Consider the following 16,205-nt stretch of genomic DNA (forward strand, 5'->3'; position numbering starts at 1 on the left):
CATTAATATTGTCATGATAGTGTAGTCATCTCTCCAACTAAACTCACCACTCTGTAGTGAGCTACAAATCAAGAGCCAGTCCTTCCAGCCCTCATCTCTGTTGTCTCTGGCATTATTACAAAATGTCTTTTGTTTTTCTTAAAACCCATAGATGAGTGAAACTATTCTGTGTCTACCTCTCTCCCTCTGACTTATTTCACTTTGCATAGTAGATTCCATGTACATCCATGTATAGGAAACTTTCATGACTTCATCTTTCCTGATGACAGCATAATATTCCATTGTGTATATATGTACCACAATTTCTTTAGTTATTCATCCGTTGAAGGGCATCTTGGTTGTTTATAGAGTCTGACTATTGTAAATAGTGCTGCAATGAATATAGGTGTGAGGAAGACATTTTTGTATTGTGTTTTTGTGTTCCTCGGATACCACTTCCTAGAAGTGGTATAGCTGTATCATATGGGAACTCGATTTCCAGTCTTTTAAGAAATCTCCTTATTGTTTTTCATAAAGGCTGGACGAGACAGCATTCCTACCAGCAGTGAATTGAAAGTTCCTTTATCCCTACATCCCACCAGCACTTTCTGTTCTTGTTCTTTGTGATGTGTGCCACTCTCCGTGGTGTGAGATGGCAGTTCATTTCTGTTTTGATTTGCATCTCCCTTATGATTAGTGATGTGGAGCATTTTTTTTCATGTGCCTTTTTGGTCATTTGTATTTCTTCTTTGAAAAATTGTTCATTTCTTCTCCCCATTTTTTGATGGGGTTAGATTTTTTTCTTGTTAAACTGTCAGTACCTTGTATATTTTCTTTCTTTCTTTTTTTTTTTTTTTTGGTTTTTGGGCCACACCCGGCGGTGCTCAGGGGTTACTCCTGGCTGTCTGCTCAGAAATAGCTCTTGGCAGGCACGGGGGACCCTATGGGACACCGGGATTCGAACCAACCACCTTTGGTTCTGGGTCGGCTGCTTGCAAGGCAAACACCGCTGTGCTATCTCTCCGAGCCCTACCTTGTATATTTTCGCTATTAGTTCCTTATCTGATGGTTATTGGGTGAATAGTTTCTCCCATTCTATGGTGGCTTTTGTATCTTAGGCACTATTTCCTTTGAGGTGCAGAAGCTTCTCATAACTGAGAACTTTCAAAACTCTAACATGTATTTCCCCCAAATTGTGCAAACAAATATTAAAGTACTAAAGTTAGATACAAAATGTTCTGTTTGCAGTGGGGCTTAGAACAAAACAGTAAGATCCATACAGATAAAACTCCAGCTCCCTACAAGAGATTCCTGGGCATGCTGCAGGCTGGGGTGCTCTCAGAACACCTTTCCTTATAGGGGCGGGGTGAAACCTCAGAAGGGGTTCAGTCTTTACTTAGTGTGAGGGAAGCGCGATTCGGGGCTCGGGCCAGGTCAGGGAAGGGCTAGACCCATCCAGAAGACTGTTGAGCAGCACCGTCTCTCCTTCTCCCCTACCCGCCCCAGGGCCCGATGCCCCCAGTGCCCACTCGCAACGTCAGCTGCTCCAGACTCACAACTCACGCTTGACACTGAAAAGAAAAGCGCGTGCGGCCAGTGCCCCTTAGGAAAGGCCCCCGGACGGATTCCAGCCGGCCAGCCTCCTGGTCAGGGCGCCGGACACCCACGGGGCAGGTGCCTCGTCGTGTCCTGCAGGGAGGCAGGAGGCACGCGGGGGGGTGGTGGTGGTGCAGGACTGCGTGTCGGCTGCTCCCCGCCCGGCAGCTGCAGAGAGCAACAGCGCCGTTTGCCGCTGAGACGACAGAGCAGGACGCACAGCAGCCCGCCGGGACAGAGCGGCGGGACGTGGCGAAGGAGGTCAGCGGGACACGCCCGCTCCCTGGACGTGCTGGGGGACGCAGGCCCCGGAGGCAGGAACACCAGCCGCCATCTGGCTGCTCAGTGGCTCCCCTCGCCGCGGGACCGGCCCGAGACTGGACTGTCCGGGAGCCTCGCCCACGCCCGACGTGCCCTGGAAGCCTTGCCCACCGCCTAGACTGCCCTGCCGGCCCCGCCACGACCTGGATACTCCCGGGACCACGCCCACCACCGAGACAGCCCCGAGAGCCCCGCCCACCGCCCAGACACTCACAAACCACGCCCGCCGCCTAAGCCACGCCCAAAGCCACGCCCACCACACAAATGAGACACTCCCAAACCACGCCCACCGCCTAGACACTCCCAAGCCACGCCCGCCGCATAGACTAGACACTCCTAAGCCACGCCCACCCAGACCAGACACTCCTAAACCACGCCCACAGCATAGACCAGACACCATCAAGCCATGCCCACCGCCTAGACACGCCCAAACCACGCCCACCTTATCGACTAGAGCCCCCAAACCACGCCCACAGCATAGACAGACACTCCCAAGCCACGCCCACCTCCCAGACCAGACACTCCTAAACCACACCCACACCCTAGACTAGACACTCTCAAACCACGCCCACCGCCTAGACACGCCCAAACCACGCCCACAATCTCGACTAGACTCCCAAACCACGTCCACCGCCTAGACGAGACACTTCTAAGCCACGCCCACAGCCCAGACACTCCCGAGCCACGCCCACCGCCTAGACACTCCCGAGCCACGCCCATAGCCTAGCCTAGACACTCACAGGCCACGCCCACCGACAGGACACTCTCAAGCCACGCCCACCGCCTAGACACGCCCGAGACACGCCCAGCTCCTGGACCTTCCCGGAGCTGCGCACAGTGGGACAATCCGTTGTAGGACCCACCCGCCCAAAACCACGCCCACCAGGGGGCGCGTCTCCAGCCTCAGTTCCCTGCATTCCCGCCTCAGCCCTGCTGCGCCTCATCCGCAGTCCCAAACTTTTCTCCTCTCCCTCCCCTTCTTCCGGGTGAAGACGAGGGAGAGGACTTAGTTCCCCGATGACAGCGACACCTTCCTGCACTCCTGCTGCGGTGGCCACCAGAGGGCAGCGCAGACCACGGCTGCACACTCTGGGCCGGAGAACCTGCGCCAGCGCACGCGGCAGGTGTCATTCCCCACTTCATCCTTCCCGGTCCCCAGGGTTTCCCCATTCGACTGACGAGGCAGCCCAGACGTGGGCCCAAGGTCTTACTATATGGCGCACCAAGTTGGACTCCCCGGAGGTGCAAGTGGCGAAAGCTCCGAGCTTACTGCAGTCTGCCCATCCCTGCCCAGGCCCGCTCAACTCCAGGCCACAGGGAGAACCTGCAGCACCTGGCCCTGGCAGAGTCCACCTGGGAGGCCTGTAGCCTGCCCTGCCCTAACCAAGGGGCATCAGGGTGAATGCCCCTCGCCCCCAAGCTGCTCACTCTGGAAAGCCAACCCAAAGTTCCATTTTGTGACTAGAGAAATAGCAAAAGGTCAAGGTGCTTGCCTTGCACACAGTCACACTGTCCCATGAGCCCAGCCAAGAGTGGACCATCTGGTCCTTCCTTTCCCAAATCTGGGCTGGAGAAAACTGGCTGAGTGGAGATTTTTGCATGAACGTACCCTAGCACCAGCATGAAGCCAGAGTGATATTGCAAATGCATTTCAGGAATTCCAAATTTCAATGAATTCCAAATTCCAAATAAATTTCAGGAGTGTTTGATAATTATGCAATTTGAATTTGCATTTGCCTTACATCAACAACCTGGGTTTGATCCTCAGCATCATATAGGATCCCCAAGCCCTCCTGGAGTAATATCTGAGTGCAGAACAGCAGTAACCCCTGATCACCATTGGGTGTGGCAAAACACACACACACACACACACACACACACACACAACAACCAAAAAACCCAAAAAAGTGAAATTCTGCCAGTGTGTGTGTGTGTGTGTGTGTGTGTGTGTGTGTGTGTGTGCGTTGCTACACACTCCTGACTGCGCTCTGAAATTGCCTCCGGCAAGTTAGGGGACCATATAAGATTCTGGGCATGAAACCTGAGTTGGCCACATGCAAGGCAAACACCCTATCCACTGTGCTCTGTCCCCACAGTCTGAGCCTTGAGACAGGGAGGCAGGATGTGACTGGGCTCCCTCCTTCCTAGGTTTTTTTCTAGGAAGTGGTTGCCCTGAAACTGGGTGAGGAGGAGGACAGGTATCTCTTCCTTCCTGCTCCTTTTTCTTTTGTTTTATTGTGGGGCCACACCAGCTGTGCTCAAGTCTTCTTCATGGCTCTGTGCTCAGTGGAATACTTTTGGCAAGATTCACCTATCCCCTCTCTGACCCCATATCTGTTTTTTTTGCAGGACCACAAAGGGAAAGCTAAGACTCACCCAAAGGTGCTCCAGATGAGAAACAGGCCCACCTGGTTCACTTGGTGCAGGAACAGCTGAGCAGGGGCTGAGACTCACCCAAAGATGCTCCAGACAGAGGATGAGCAGGTCGAGCTGGTCTTCCTGGTGCCCAGTGGGGCTGCTTCTCCTCAGACCACTGTGGGCTGAGTCAGAGTGGGGTGTGGAGGCTGGTGGGTGGGGCAGCTGCCAGACCAGTTAGCCCAGAGTGGGTCTCTGTTCTGAGGGCTGGGCAGCCTCCAGCCCACTGAGCCCCAAGAGCTCACCACTGCCCCCCACTGTTGCCCCAGTTTTGGCCTCTCACAGAGTCTGAGAGCACTCACCCCTCCCCAAGTGGGCTCCCCCACCTCAGATGTATGCTTCACCTTTCTCCTCTGGAAAGTGGGCAGAGGATGGGAGAGCTGGGCCTTTCCACACTGCTCAGGGCCTGGTGCTCCACAATGGCTCCTCATTTATCTTTTACAAATACTCGCATGGAGTTGGGGAGCCAAATCGACTGAGAACATGCATGTGGGAGAACCAGATGAACTTCATGGCACTTCTTGGAGCAACCCCAGCACAGAGCTTGGGGCGTAGCCTGAGCACTGGTGGGTGTGACCCCAAAACCAAAAGGAAAAAATTCACACCCAGAGGTGCTCAGGGCTTATCCCTGATTCTGCATTTAGGAATCAGTCCTGGCAGGCTCAGGGGACTGTATGCAGTGCTGGGGATCATTCCCGGATCAGTCTCGTGCAAGGCTTTGGTACTATCTCTCTGGGCCCCTTTGTGTTTTTCTTTGTTTTGTTTTGTTTTTTTGAGCCACACCCAGCAGTGCTTAGGGGTTACTTCCTGAATCTGCACTCAGGAATCACTTCTGGTGTGTTGATGTATGGCAGTTGGACTTGGACATGCCCCATGGTTGCTCCCACTGTAAAGACAGTTGAACTGGATACGTCCCTGGACATGCCCACTTGTCATGCTGGGTATAAAAGGAAAAACTTGGACTTTTGAAGTAATAAAACAAAACAAAATGGAAGCAACAAATACATACTTAAAATGAAGGACGAGTAAAGTTAAGTTAACTTACTCTGGGCCTGCTTTTATGAGCCATAGTTTGAGGACCGAGGCTGAGAGAAGTTGAGAGACAGAGCAAAGAGGCTAGTCAGAGAGTACGGTGCACATCCCACACCTGTGCACTTCCGGGCAAGGAGGAGTTGCTGCTCAGTAGGACAGGTAGTAGTGGCAAAAGCACCCGACAGGCCTGACAAATGTCCTTGGTGGGCCGCATGTGGCCCTCGGGCTGTAGTTTGGAGCCCTATCTTGCCAGGAAGTTCTCAGAGGTTGAAACTGTGCTCACCTTCGGCAAAGGAAGAGAATTCAATTCCAAAGGCAAAGGCAATGCCCACTGAGGCTGCAGGGAGTGCCACAGCCCAACCATGCACACAGGGCAGCCAACATTCAAGGACACCCTGGTTCCAGCCCAGACCCCACCTGCGTGGGCATGGGCTTCTCTCAGCGTCTCTCAGTTCTGTCTCAGCTCTTAGCTCTGTATGTGCAAGAGGGGATGCGAGTCTTTGGGGGAATCAGGCTGGAGGAGAGGGTAATCATCTGGAATCATCTGTCCAGTGAGAAAAGGGTCACTCCCTTCCGTTCTCTTGACTTTTCTTGTTTTGGTTTTGGGGCCACACCTGGCTGCACTCAGGAATTACTCCTGTCAGATGAGGACAACCATATGGGATGACAGGGATCAATCCCTGGTCAGCCATGTGCAAGGCCAACATGCTACCTGCTACATGATAGCTCTGGCCCTTCTTTGTTCTTTTTTTTGGGGGGGGTTTGGGTCACACCCGGCGGCGGCGGCGGCGCTCAGGAGTTACTCCTGGCTCTGTGCTCAGAAATCACCCCTGGCAGGCTCAGGGGACCATATGGGATGCCAGATTTTGAACTGGGGTTCAACCTGTGCAATGCCTTACCACTGTGCTATCGCTCCGGCCCCCCTTCTTTGTTCTTATCTCTTTTCTCTTCCATGCTTTTCCCCTTCCATTCCAAGCCATTGACTTTTCTTCTCTGTTCTCTTCTTTTCTTTTCTCTTTGTTTTGCTTCTCTTCCCTTTTCTTCTTTTCTCTCCTCTTCCCTACCCTTCCCTTCCCTTATCATTACTTCTACTCTTCTCAGTTTTCTTTTTTCTCTACCTCTCAATTCTGTCATATCTGTATTCACTTCTTTCCTTTTTTTTTTTTTTTTTTTGGTTTTTGGGCCACACCCGGTAATGCTCAGGGGTTCCTCCTGGCTATGCGCTCAGAAGTCGCTCCTGGCTTGGGGGACCATATGGAACGCCAGGGGATCGAACCGAGGTCCGTCCTAGGCTAGTGCTGACAAGGCAGACACCTTACCTCTAGCGCCACCACACTGGCCCCTCACTTCTTTCCTTTTTGTCTCTTCTCTTCCCTTCTCTCTTCTCATCTCTTCTCCTCTATGCATCTTTTCTCCACTTGTCTTCTCTCATTTCATAGATCTCTTCTCTTTTCCTCTCCTCCCCTGTCTTCTCTTCTTGGTGTAAAAGGTTCTTGGATGCAAAGATAGAAGTGACCCCTAGACATTACCCAGCATTTACCCAACCCTAAATAGGACACACTCAGGAGTGTGTGACCCACTTTGGGGTCACATTTCTTTTTTGTTGTTTTTTTGGGTCATACCTGGCAGTGCTCAGGGGTTACTCCTGGCTTCATGCTCAGAAATCGCTCCTGGCAGGCACGGGGGACCATATGGGATGCCGGGATTTGAACCAATGACCTTCTGCGTGAAAGGCAAATGCCTTACCTCCATGCTATTTCTCCGGTCCCTGGGGTCACTTCTCATAAAGTGATGCCACACAGTGAGGACCATAAGTTTTATTACTTGATAAGCAGAGAGTGGGGTCTTCTGGTGCCCACATATGGTAGTAGTGATGCAATGAATGAGGATCAGACAGTGCCAAGGAACAAACTCAGAGGATCTTTTATATCTGGATCTACTATATGGCTCATCTCCCCATGAGATGATGAAAAAGTGTAAAAAGTCTCTCTATTATCTTTAAATCCCATTAATAAGGTCATACTACACAGTATGCATAAGGATAATCGTTCACTATATAAACTTCAAAGAATGTATACACAGGCTATAAAAACATCTTTGGGGGGGTCTGAGGCCTGGGGCCTTGCATGAAGAAAGACAGTGGTCCGAATCCCGGCATCCCATATGGTCCCCAAGCCTGCCAGGATTGATTTCTGAGCATAAAGCCAGGAGGAACCTTGAGCACTGCCAGGTGTGACCCAAAAACGAAAACAAAAACAAAACAAAACAAAATCTTTGGTTCATGAATTTACAGGGAAAAATGTATTATGTATTTTTGAGTGGTAGAATATTCCAGTAAATACTCAAAAATCTTGGTACATTTTTTATTTTATTTTATTATTTTGGGGGGAGCACACCCGTTTGATGCTCAGGAGTTACTCTTGGCTAAGTGCTCAGAAATTGCCCCTGGCTTGGGGGGACCATATGGGATGCCAGGGTATCGAACCGCGGTCCTTTCTTGGCTAGCGATTGCAAGGGACCCAACTCGCTGGCTTGCCCAGGCATGTGGCCCGGGGAAGCCCTGGAGATCTGGAGCAAGGTGGTAGAGGGGTGCTGGGGTTACCCAAGTCCCGTACCCTCCTCCCCAGGCCCGGTTAAGAAGGCCTCTGGCATGGCGGAGGCCTGCCGAACCCCATGCTGCTAGACTCCCGGCTCCCAGGAAGGACAGAGCTAATTTTTCTTAAAATCCAGAGAAAGTGAGAATATTCTGTGTGTCTCTCTCTCCCTCTGACTTATTTCATAATAGTTTCCATGTCCATCCATGTATAGGAAAATTTCATGACTTAATTTCTCCTAATAGCAGCATAATATTCCATTGTGTATATGTACCACAGTTTCTTTAGCCATTCATCTGTTGAAAGGCATCTTGGTTGATTTAAGAGTCTGGCTATTGTAAATAGTGCAGCGATGAATATAGGTGTGAGGAAGGTTTTTTGTTTGTTTGTTTGTTTGTTTTTGGGTCACACCTGGCAACACTCAAAGGTTACTCCTGGCTCTGTGATCAAAATAGCTCCTGGCAGGCTCAGGGGACCTTATGGGATGCCGGGATTCGAACCATCAACCTTCTGCATGCAAGGCAAACACCTTACTTCCAGGCTATCCCTCTGGCCCCGAGGATAGAATTTTTGTATTGCATTTTTCTGTTCCTAGGGTATGTCCTTAGGAGTGGTATTGCTGGATCATATGGGAGCTCAATTTCTAGTATTTTGAGGAATCTCCATATTGTTTTCCATAAGGGCTGAACTAGATGGCATTCCCACCAACAGTGAATGAGAGTTTCTTTCTCTTCACATCCCTGCCAGCACTAATTGTTCTTGTTCTTTGTGATATGTGCAACTCTCTGTGGCTGAGATGGTACCATATTATTGTTTTGATTTGCATCTAACTAATAATTATTGATGTAAAACATTTTTTCATGTGCCTTTTGGCCATTTGTATTTCTTCTTTGAGATGTCTGTTCATTCCTTCTCTCCATTTTTTGGAGTTAGATTTTTTTTTTCTTGTTAAATTCTGTCAGTAACTTGTATATCTTAGATATTAGCTCCCTGTCTGACGGGTACTGGGTGAATAGTTTCTCCAAGTCTGTGGGTGTTTTTTGTATCCTATTTCCTTTGAGGTGTAAAAGCTACATAGCTTAATATAGTCCATCTATTTATCTGTTTCCACGTGTATGGAGAGTGCTTTTTCCACCTTGAAGATGCCTTTAGTCTTGATGTCATGGAGTATTTTACCTACATATTGTTCAATATACCTTATGGTTTCAGGTTTGATATCTAGATCCTTAATACATTTGGATTTGACTTTTGTGCATGGTGTTAGATGGAGGTCTGAGTTTGCTTTTCTGCAAGCGGCTGACCAGTTGCCCCAATACTACTTGTTGAAGAGGCTTTCCTTGCTCCATTTTGCATTTCTTGCCCCTTTATCAAAAATTAATTGATTGTATAGTCTGGGGAACATTTTCTGAATACTCAAGTCTATTCCACTGATCTGAGGGTCTGTCTTAATTCCAATACCATGCTGTTTTAATGTCTATAGCGTTGTAATACAATTTAAAGTTGGGAAAGGTAATGCCTCCCATACTCCTTTTCCCAAGGGTTGCTATAGATATTCATGGGTGTTTATTGTTCCAAATGAATTTCAGGAGTGTTTGATCCACTTCTTTGAAGAATATCATGTGTTTCCTTAGAGGGATTGCATTAAATCTGTACATACTTTGGGGAGTGTTGCCATTTTAATGAAGTTAATCCCGGCAAACACATGAGCAGGGTACATGTCTCCATTTCCTTGTGTCCTCTTTTATTTCTTGAAGTGTTGGTTACCGTGACTTGACAGTGGCCATTTTTGCAAAAGCCTCTCTGCCATTTTCCAGTTTTGCACCTGCAAGCTGCCTACGTGCTGTTTTGCTACAAGGCCCCTGAGCCAGCAGGAAAAAAGCAGCCACAAAAGTAATAAATAACTTCTTAGCCCAGGGGAGAGGAACACAGCCTGGTACCACTCCCAGGAATGAAGCTATACTCCCCTGGCCCGCATTCTTGAGTTAACAGGGTGTTCTTTATTGTTCCGTGCAACATTGTTTTTACAAAGTTAATTCTTTTTTTTTTTTTTTTTTGGTTTTTGGGCCACACCCGTTTGATGCTCAGGGGTTACTCCTGGCTATGTGCTCAGAAATCGCCCCTGGCTTGGGGGGACCATATGGGACACCGGGGGATCGAACCGCGGTCCTTCCTTGGCTAGCGCTTGCAAGGCAGACACCTTACCTCCAGCGCCACCTACCCGGCCCCATAAAGTTAATTCTTAAGAACATTGCCCCACCATAAATCTGTTAAGAGCTTGGGAATGGGGTCAACAGACCCTACCCAAGGACACAGAACGTTTCCTGGAAGGCTGCTGCTCTAGCATGACTTGCAAGTTGTCCTGCCCCCTGCCCCACTGCCCACTTTCCATATTTGGGGAATGATGTATTTTCTTTGTTCCACCCCACCTGTACTGTGTTTATACCTTATTTGGAATAATGGAGTGGCCTGCGCGCCAAAAGAATGATTGACATTACCTTTTGCCTGCCTCTCTTTACCTTGTCTATATAAGAGGATGTAGGAGCACATTAAAGTGCCTTTGAATGGATTTTTCTGTCTTGGGTCATTTATTATTAACCTCTCCCAGATTTCTTACAGGTGTGGTGTGATCTGAGCCTTGCAAAATAAAGGTGCGGCTGTTCGTGAGCCTCTCGTCCACTCTCCGCTGGCCGGGCCCCTTTGGGGGGCTTACAGGACACCCGCATTGAAGCAGTGTTTTGTAGTTTTCTATGTATAGGTCCATCATGTCTTTAGTTAAATTGACTCCAAGATATTTGAGTTTGTGTGACACTAATGTGAATTGCGTTGTTTATTTAATATCCATTTCTTCTCTATCATTATTGGTGTATACAAAGGCCATTGATTTTTGTGCATTAATTTTGTAACCTGCCACTTTAATATATGAATCTATTGTTTCTAGAAGCTTTTTGGTAAAGTATTTAGGGTTTTCTAGATATAATATGTCGTCTGCAAACAGTGAAAGCTTGACTTCTTCCTATTCTATCTGGATGCCCTTGATAACTTTTTCTTGCCTAATCACTATGGCAAGAACTTCCAACACTATGTTGAATAAGAGTGGTGACAGAGGGCAGCCTTATCTTGTGCCAGATTTTAGAGGAAAGGCTTTTAGTTTATGACCATTAAGAATAATATATGCAGACTGGCCTTAGCCCAGTGGTTACTTCGCAGTAGCAATCTTTTGCTTTGAAACCAATCACCTCTGGTGGTTCGAGTCCCGTGGGTGCTTTCCAGCCCCCCCAAAAAAGAATAATATTTGCTATTGGCTTGTGGTAAATGGCCCTGACTATATTGAGAAAAGTTCTTTCCATTCCCATCTTCATGAGAGTTTTTTTTTTATTATCAAGAATGGGAGTTGGACCTTATTGAATGCTTTCTCTGCATCTATTGATATGGTTTTTATTTTTATTTATGTTGATATGATGTATTATGTTGAGTGATTTATTTATGGTAAACCATCCTTGCATTCCTGAATGTATCTGGCTTGGTCATGGTGAATGACCTTCTTGATGAGGTACGGATCCTATTTGCCAGAATTTTGTTGAGAATCTTTGCCTCTGTGTTTATCAGAGATATTGGTCTATATTTTTCTTTCTTACAACATCTCTGTCTGGTTTTGGTAACAGGGTGATGTTAGCTTCATAAAAAGTATTTGGGAATGTTCCTGATTTTTCAATTTTATGAAAGAGCCTGAAAAGTGTTGGTAGTAGTTTGTCTAGAAAGGTTTGAAAGAATTCATTAGTGAATCCATCTAGACTTGGGCTTTTGTTTGTGGGAAGACTTTTGATTACTATTTTAATTTCCTCAGTAGTGATGGGTCTATTTAGATATGCTAGATCATCCTGGTTTAACCGTGGAAGGTTGTATGAGTCAAGAATTTATCCATTTCTCAAAGTAGTCTCTAATTACCTTTTGAATCTCTGCAGTATCTGTAGTGATCTCACCCTTTTCATTTCTAACCCGATTTTTTAAGTTTCTCTCCATTTTTTTTGTGAGTTTTGCTAGTGGTTTATCAATCTTGTTAATTTTTCAAAGAACCAACTTTTGCTTTCATTGATCTTTCTAATTGTTTTTTATTTTCATTTCATTGATTTCTGCTCTAAGCTTTATTATTTTCTTTCCCTATCTATTTTTGGCTCTTTTTGTTTCTCATTTTCCAATTTTAAAAGCTGTGTCATTAAGCTATTTGTGTAGGCCCGTTCTTCCTTTCTAATGTGTGCTTGTAAAGCTATAAATTTATTCTCTTACTACTGCTTTTGCATGTGGCTGACCCAGGACGGACCTCGGTTCGATCTCTGGCATCCCATATGGTCCCCCAAGCCAGGAGCGATTTCTGAGCGCATAGCCAGGAGTAACCCCAGAGCATCACCAGGTGTGGCCCAAAAACAAACAAAACCTGTAAGTTTCTTTGGTTCTAAGACATCTGGAAAAACTGAAGTATGGTTTTTATAAAAAGTGCCTACGGTACCCTTCTGATAAAAGAGAAATGCAGAGTCTCGCCATGTGTGAATCAGTAATCTCTCTCTTACTCTTCTGTTACTCTAATGAAGCCACAGTAAGGGAAAGACTATTGTCTCTACAAGTCTGTAACCTGATATTTTAATATTTCTCACCAGTGAACCCAAATAGCATTTATAAATTCAAAAAATCTAGTTACTTTGTAATCCCTTTCAGTTATACTTTATATTTTAAGTTATCATATTTTGTTTGTTTGTTTGTTTTTGGGTCACACCCAGCGGCGCTCTGGGGTTACTCCTGACTCTATGCTCAGAAATCGCTCCTGGCAGGCTCGGGGACCATATGAGATGCCGGGATTCGAACCACCATCCTTCTGCAAGCAAGGCAAACGCCCTATCTCCATGCTATCTCTTCGGCCCCAAGTTTACATATTATTAATTTATATATCTAGTTATATATTTTATAGTTCATGAGTCATATTTTCTCATCAACTTAGTCCTGTATCAGATGGTTTTACATTTGCTTTTGACACATTTTTTGTGGTTTTGAGAAGTAACAGTGGATAGTAGTATATTCAATTTTTAAAGTAGTCAATCTAGAGGGGTGGAACAATGACATAGAGGATAGGGTGTTTACCTTGCACAAGGCTGACCCGGGTTCAATTTCTGACATCCCATTTGGTCCCTTGAGCCTGCCATTGAAGAGTCACGTTCTCTTCTAGATTGGTAGAAAGAGCTCCCAGAACTGGAAAGCGATTCCCATTACCTTGTCCTCAGGATAGGGAAGTGATTATGGTAGTATCTATCTGCAGCAAATAATCCACACAAACAGGAGGGTAAAAAAGGCTAGAAGGTCGGATACAGAATTCTTTATCAGCCTGTCAGCAGCTCCAAAAACAAAGAGCCAGCTAGCCAACTGCCACAAGGATCCCAACTTCTCAGCTCAGCCCCTATTTATTCAGATTTGAACAGTGGGAAAGCAGGCAGGAAAACAAATATCAAAGAGAAATATTATGAAAACCTCTATATACTCTTTTTTTTTGTGGTTTTTTGGGCCACACCCAGTGTTGCTCAGGGGTTACTCCTGGCTGTCTGCTCAGAAATAGCTCCTGGCAGGCACGGGGGACCATATGGGACACCGGGATTCGAACCAACCACCTTTGGTCCTGGATCGGCTGCTTGCAAGGCAAACACCACTGTGCTATCTCTCCAGGCCCTATATACTCTTTTTTTGATGGGGAGGGGTCATACCCAGAGGCACTCAGGGGCTACTACTGGCTCTGAGCTCAGAAATCACTCCTGGCAGGCACGTGGGATAATATGGAATGCTGGAATTTGAACCACCATTGGTTCTGGTTTGGCTAAGTGCAAGGCAAACACCCTACCATTGTTATATCTCTCCAGCTCCAAAAGCCTCTATATACTTAACAACCCCCTTCTTTAGTAAATGCAACACAAACAGGATGAGAAAAATAAGTAATAGGCCCTATAAGAACAAAGGCAAAAACTAAGCTAATAAAGGGCAGCAGTTTGCATAAGTGTATCACAAGGAAGATGTAAAGAAAAACTTCTAAGCCTAAAAACAGGTGTCCATAACCAGAAACATGAGTCAAGGAAACAACTATAAGCTCCAGAGAAGATAGATCCACGATCCACAATGTACAAATGAAGAATTCAAAATAAGGTCTTCCTTAGAAGATAGTGTGAAATAGCCGAAATTAACAGTCAAAGATCTAGTAGGTTATGGAGTTCTCAAGACATAATCAAAAAGTCCAAATGAAACCCTAAGTCAGAGGTCCTCTTAAGAGATGCTGTTAGAAAAACAAAAAAAAAAAATCTAAAACTCGTTAGAGAAATATACCTTAATATAATGAGACTTTTGATCTTCTTGTCATCAAAATTGATCCAGTGTTGTCTTGCAGCAATTTTACAATATGATGTACAGTGTCCGTAGTATACTTTACCAGAATGGTTTGAAACTGATGATAAGTTGTGTTTCTCAATCTTGTCTTTATACTCAGGGGTGAATTCTGCTAAATTGAGGTCTTCTAAAGGAAAATTCACATAAGTGTGCAGTTTTTTAATTTGTGTGCCATCAAAAGCAAAACATTTCAGATGTATTATCAGTACTGATGGCAGTTTCCATATGTATGTTTTCTTCAAAAAAATCCCTCTTAGTATTGCAGTAGTTGCAATGCAAGTTGTTGTTGTTTCTCAACTCTTTTTCTTTGAAAAATCCAATAAGACATCCCTGTAATGTACATTTAACTGTAGATATGACAGGGACAAATGAACAAACATCTCATAAATCTCAGATTTTTGGTAGCATGTGAGGCACTGAAGTATGGATTGGAATTGTCCTTGAAAAAAGCACAAATAGCAGACTCCTGAGACTGTTTGTGCTCTTGTCCAGATTGTTTAGAATTTTCAGTGTCCATATGGTGATTAGCTTTGTCTGTCGCAGAACTTTCTTTCAACAAATCCTGGTGTAGGCCATCTATTAGAAACATCAATAGTTCATGAGGGTCCTGCTTATTGTGTCCAGCAGACTGACCATTAAGTAGACCAAGAGTTATTTTGAAGCTTTCAGGGTTAATATATCTGTGATACCCATTTCCCATGGTTTTGATGATCTAGTCAAATTCTTTTGCTAATTGCCTTTATGTCCCAGAGGATTTTTCCTGTTAATATCCTTTTTATAATAATCTTGATAAAAATACTGTTTCAAGTCTGAAATATTATACAGGCATTGCAATATTGAGTTCATATAGCAAGAGTTTCCTACATTTTGGAGCCCAGTTAGGACAGGTTCCCTTCTCTCCTGTTGTGTACTGGGGTGTATGGGCTGATTACCATTATCAGTCTCATTCAAGTTGTGAGGTGTGAGTGTTAAATATTTGTTGCCTATCGCAGAGGTTTCAGTAATGTTACTGTTGTCAGTCTCTCGAATATTTTGTATTTGATTTGAAGGAGAGTTTATAGTCACAGCGGTCTGAACCTGATAATTTGAGCTTGCCTGATTTCTGACGAGGCATAAAGGGACCCAGAATTTCTTGGGAGAGTTGTCATCTGTAGAAATATAAGCATATCCTCTCCCTCTAAAAAGGAGATATTCAGCTATCCATTTATCATCATCCTTAATCCAAACAGGGGTGTGGATTGTTTTCTGTTTCTGAATGTCCTCTTTAAAATGTCTTTTGGCTGCAGTGTAAGATTCCTGTTGGGCTAAATTTAAGTAGTTTAATGTGAATAGAGTCTATGATAACAGGTCCGTTGGTGGCAAACCTTTTTTCTGTTTTTTTTGTTTGTTTGTTTGTTTTTGTAATTGAGTTTTTAAGGTTCTGTGAATTATTTCTACAATGACTTGTCCAAGACAGTTATGTGATATTCCTTTTATGTGTTTTATCTGCCACTCCTTACAAAAGAATTTAAAAGTTTTGCCAATGTAGGCGGGCCCATTATCAATTTTTATAGAATATAAAATTCCCATCACAGAAAAACACTGCAGAAGGAAACTGCAGACTGCTTTAGCCCTTTGAGATGACATAAGTATTGCCATATAAATGAGAATATGTGTCCACCACAACATGGAGATAAGATTTTTTTGGGAAAAAAATCTGTATAAATAACATCCATCTGCCAAAGTTCATTAGTCTGTAAACCTTTTGGGTTTGCTCCTGCAATGTGAGTTTTTTTTGTTGTTGTTGTTAATGGTGCACAGATAGTACAGCTTTCTATAATTTTTCTGGCCTGCTTCCATGGAATCTGATAATTT

This window comes from Suncus etruscus, chromosome 17, assembly GCF_024139225.1.
Source record: "Suncus etruscus isolate mSunEtr1 chromosome 17, mSunEtr1.pri.cur, whole genome shotgun sequence".
In the NCBI taxonomy this organism is placed as follows: Eukaryota; Metazoa; Chordata; class Mammalia; order Eulipotyphla; family Soricidae; genus Suncus; species Suncus etruscus.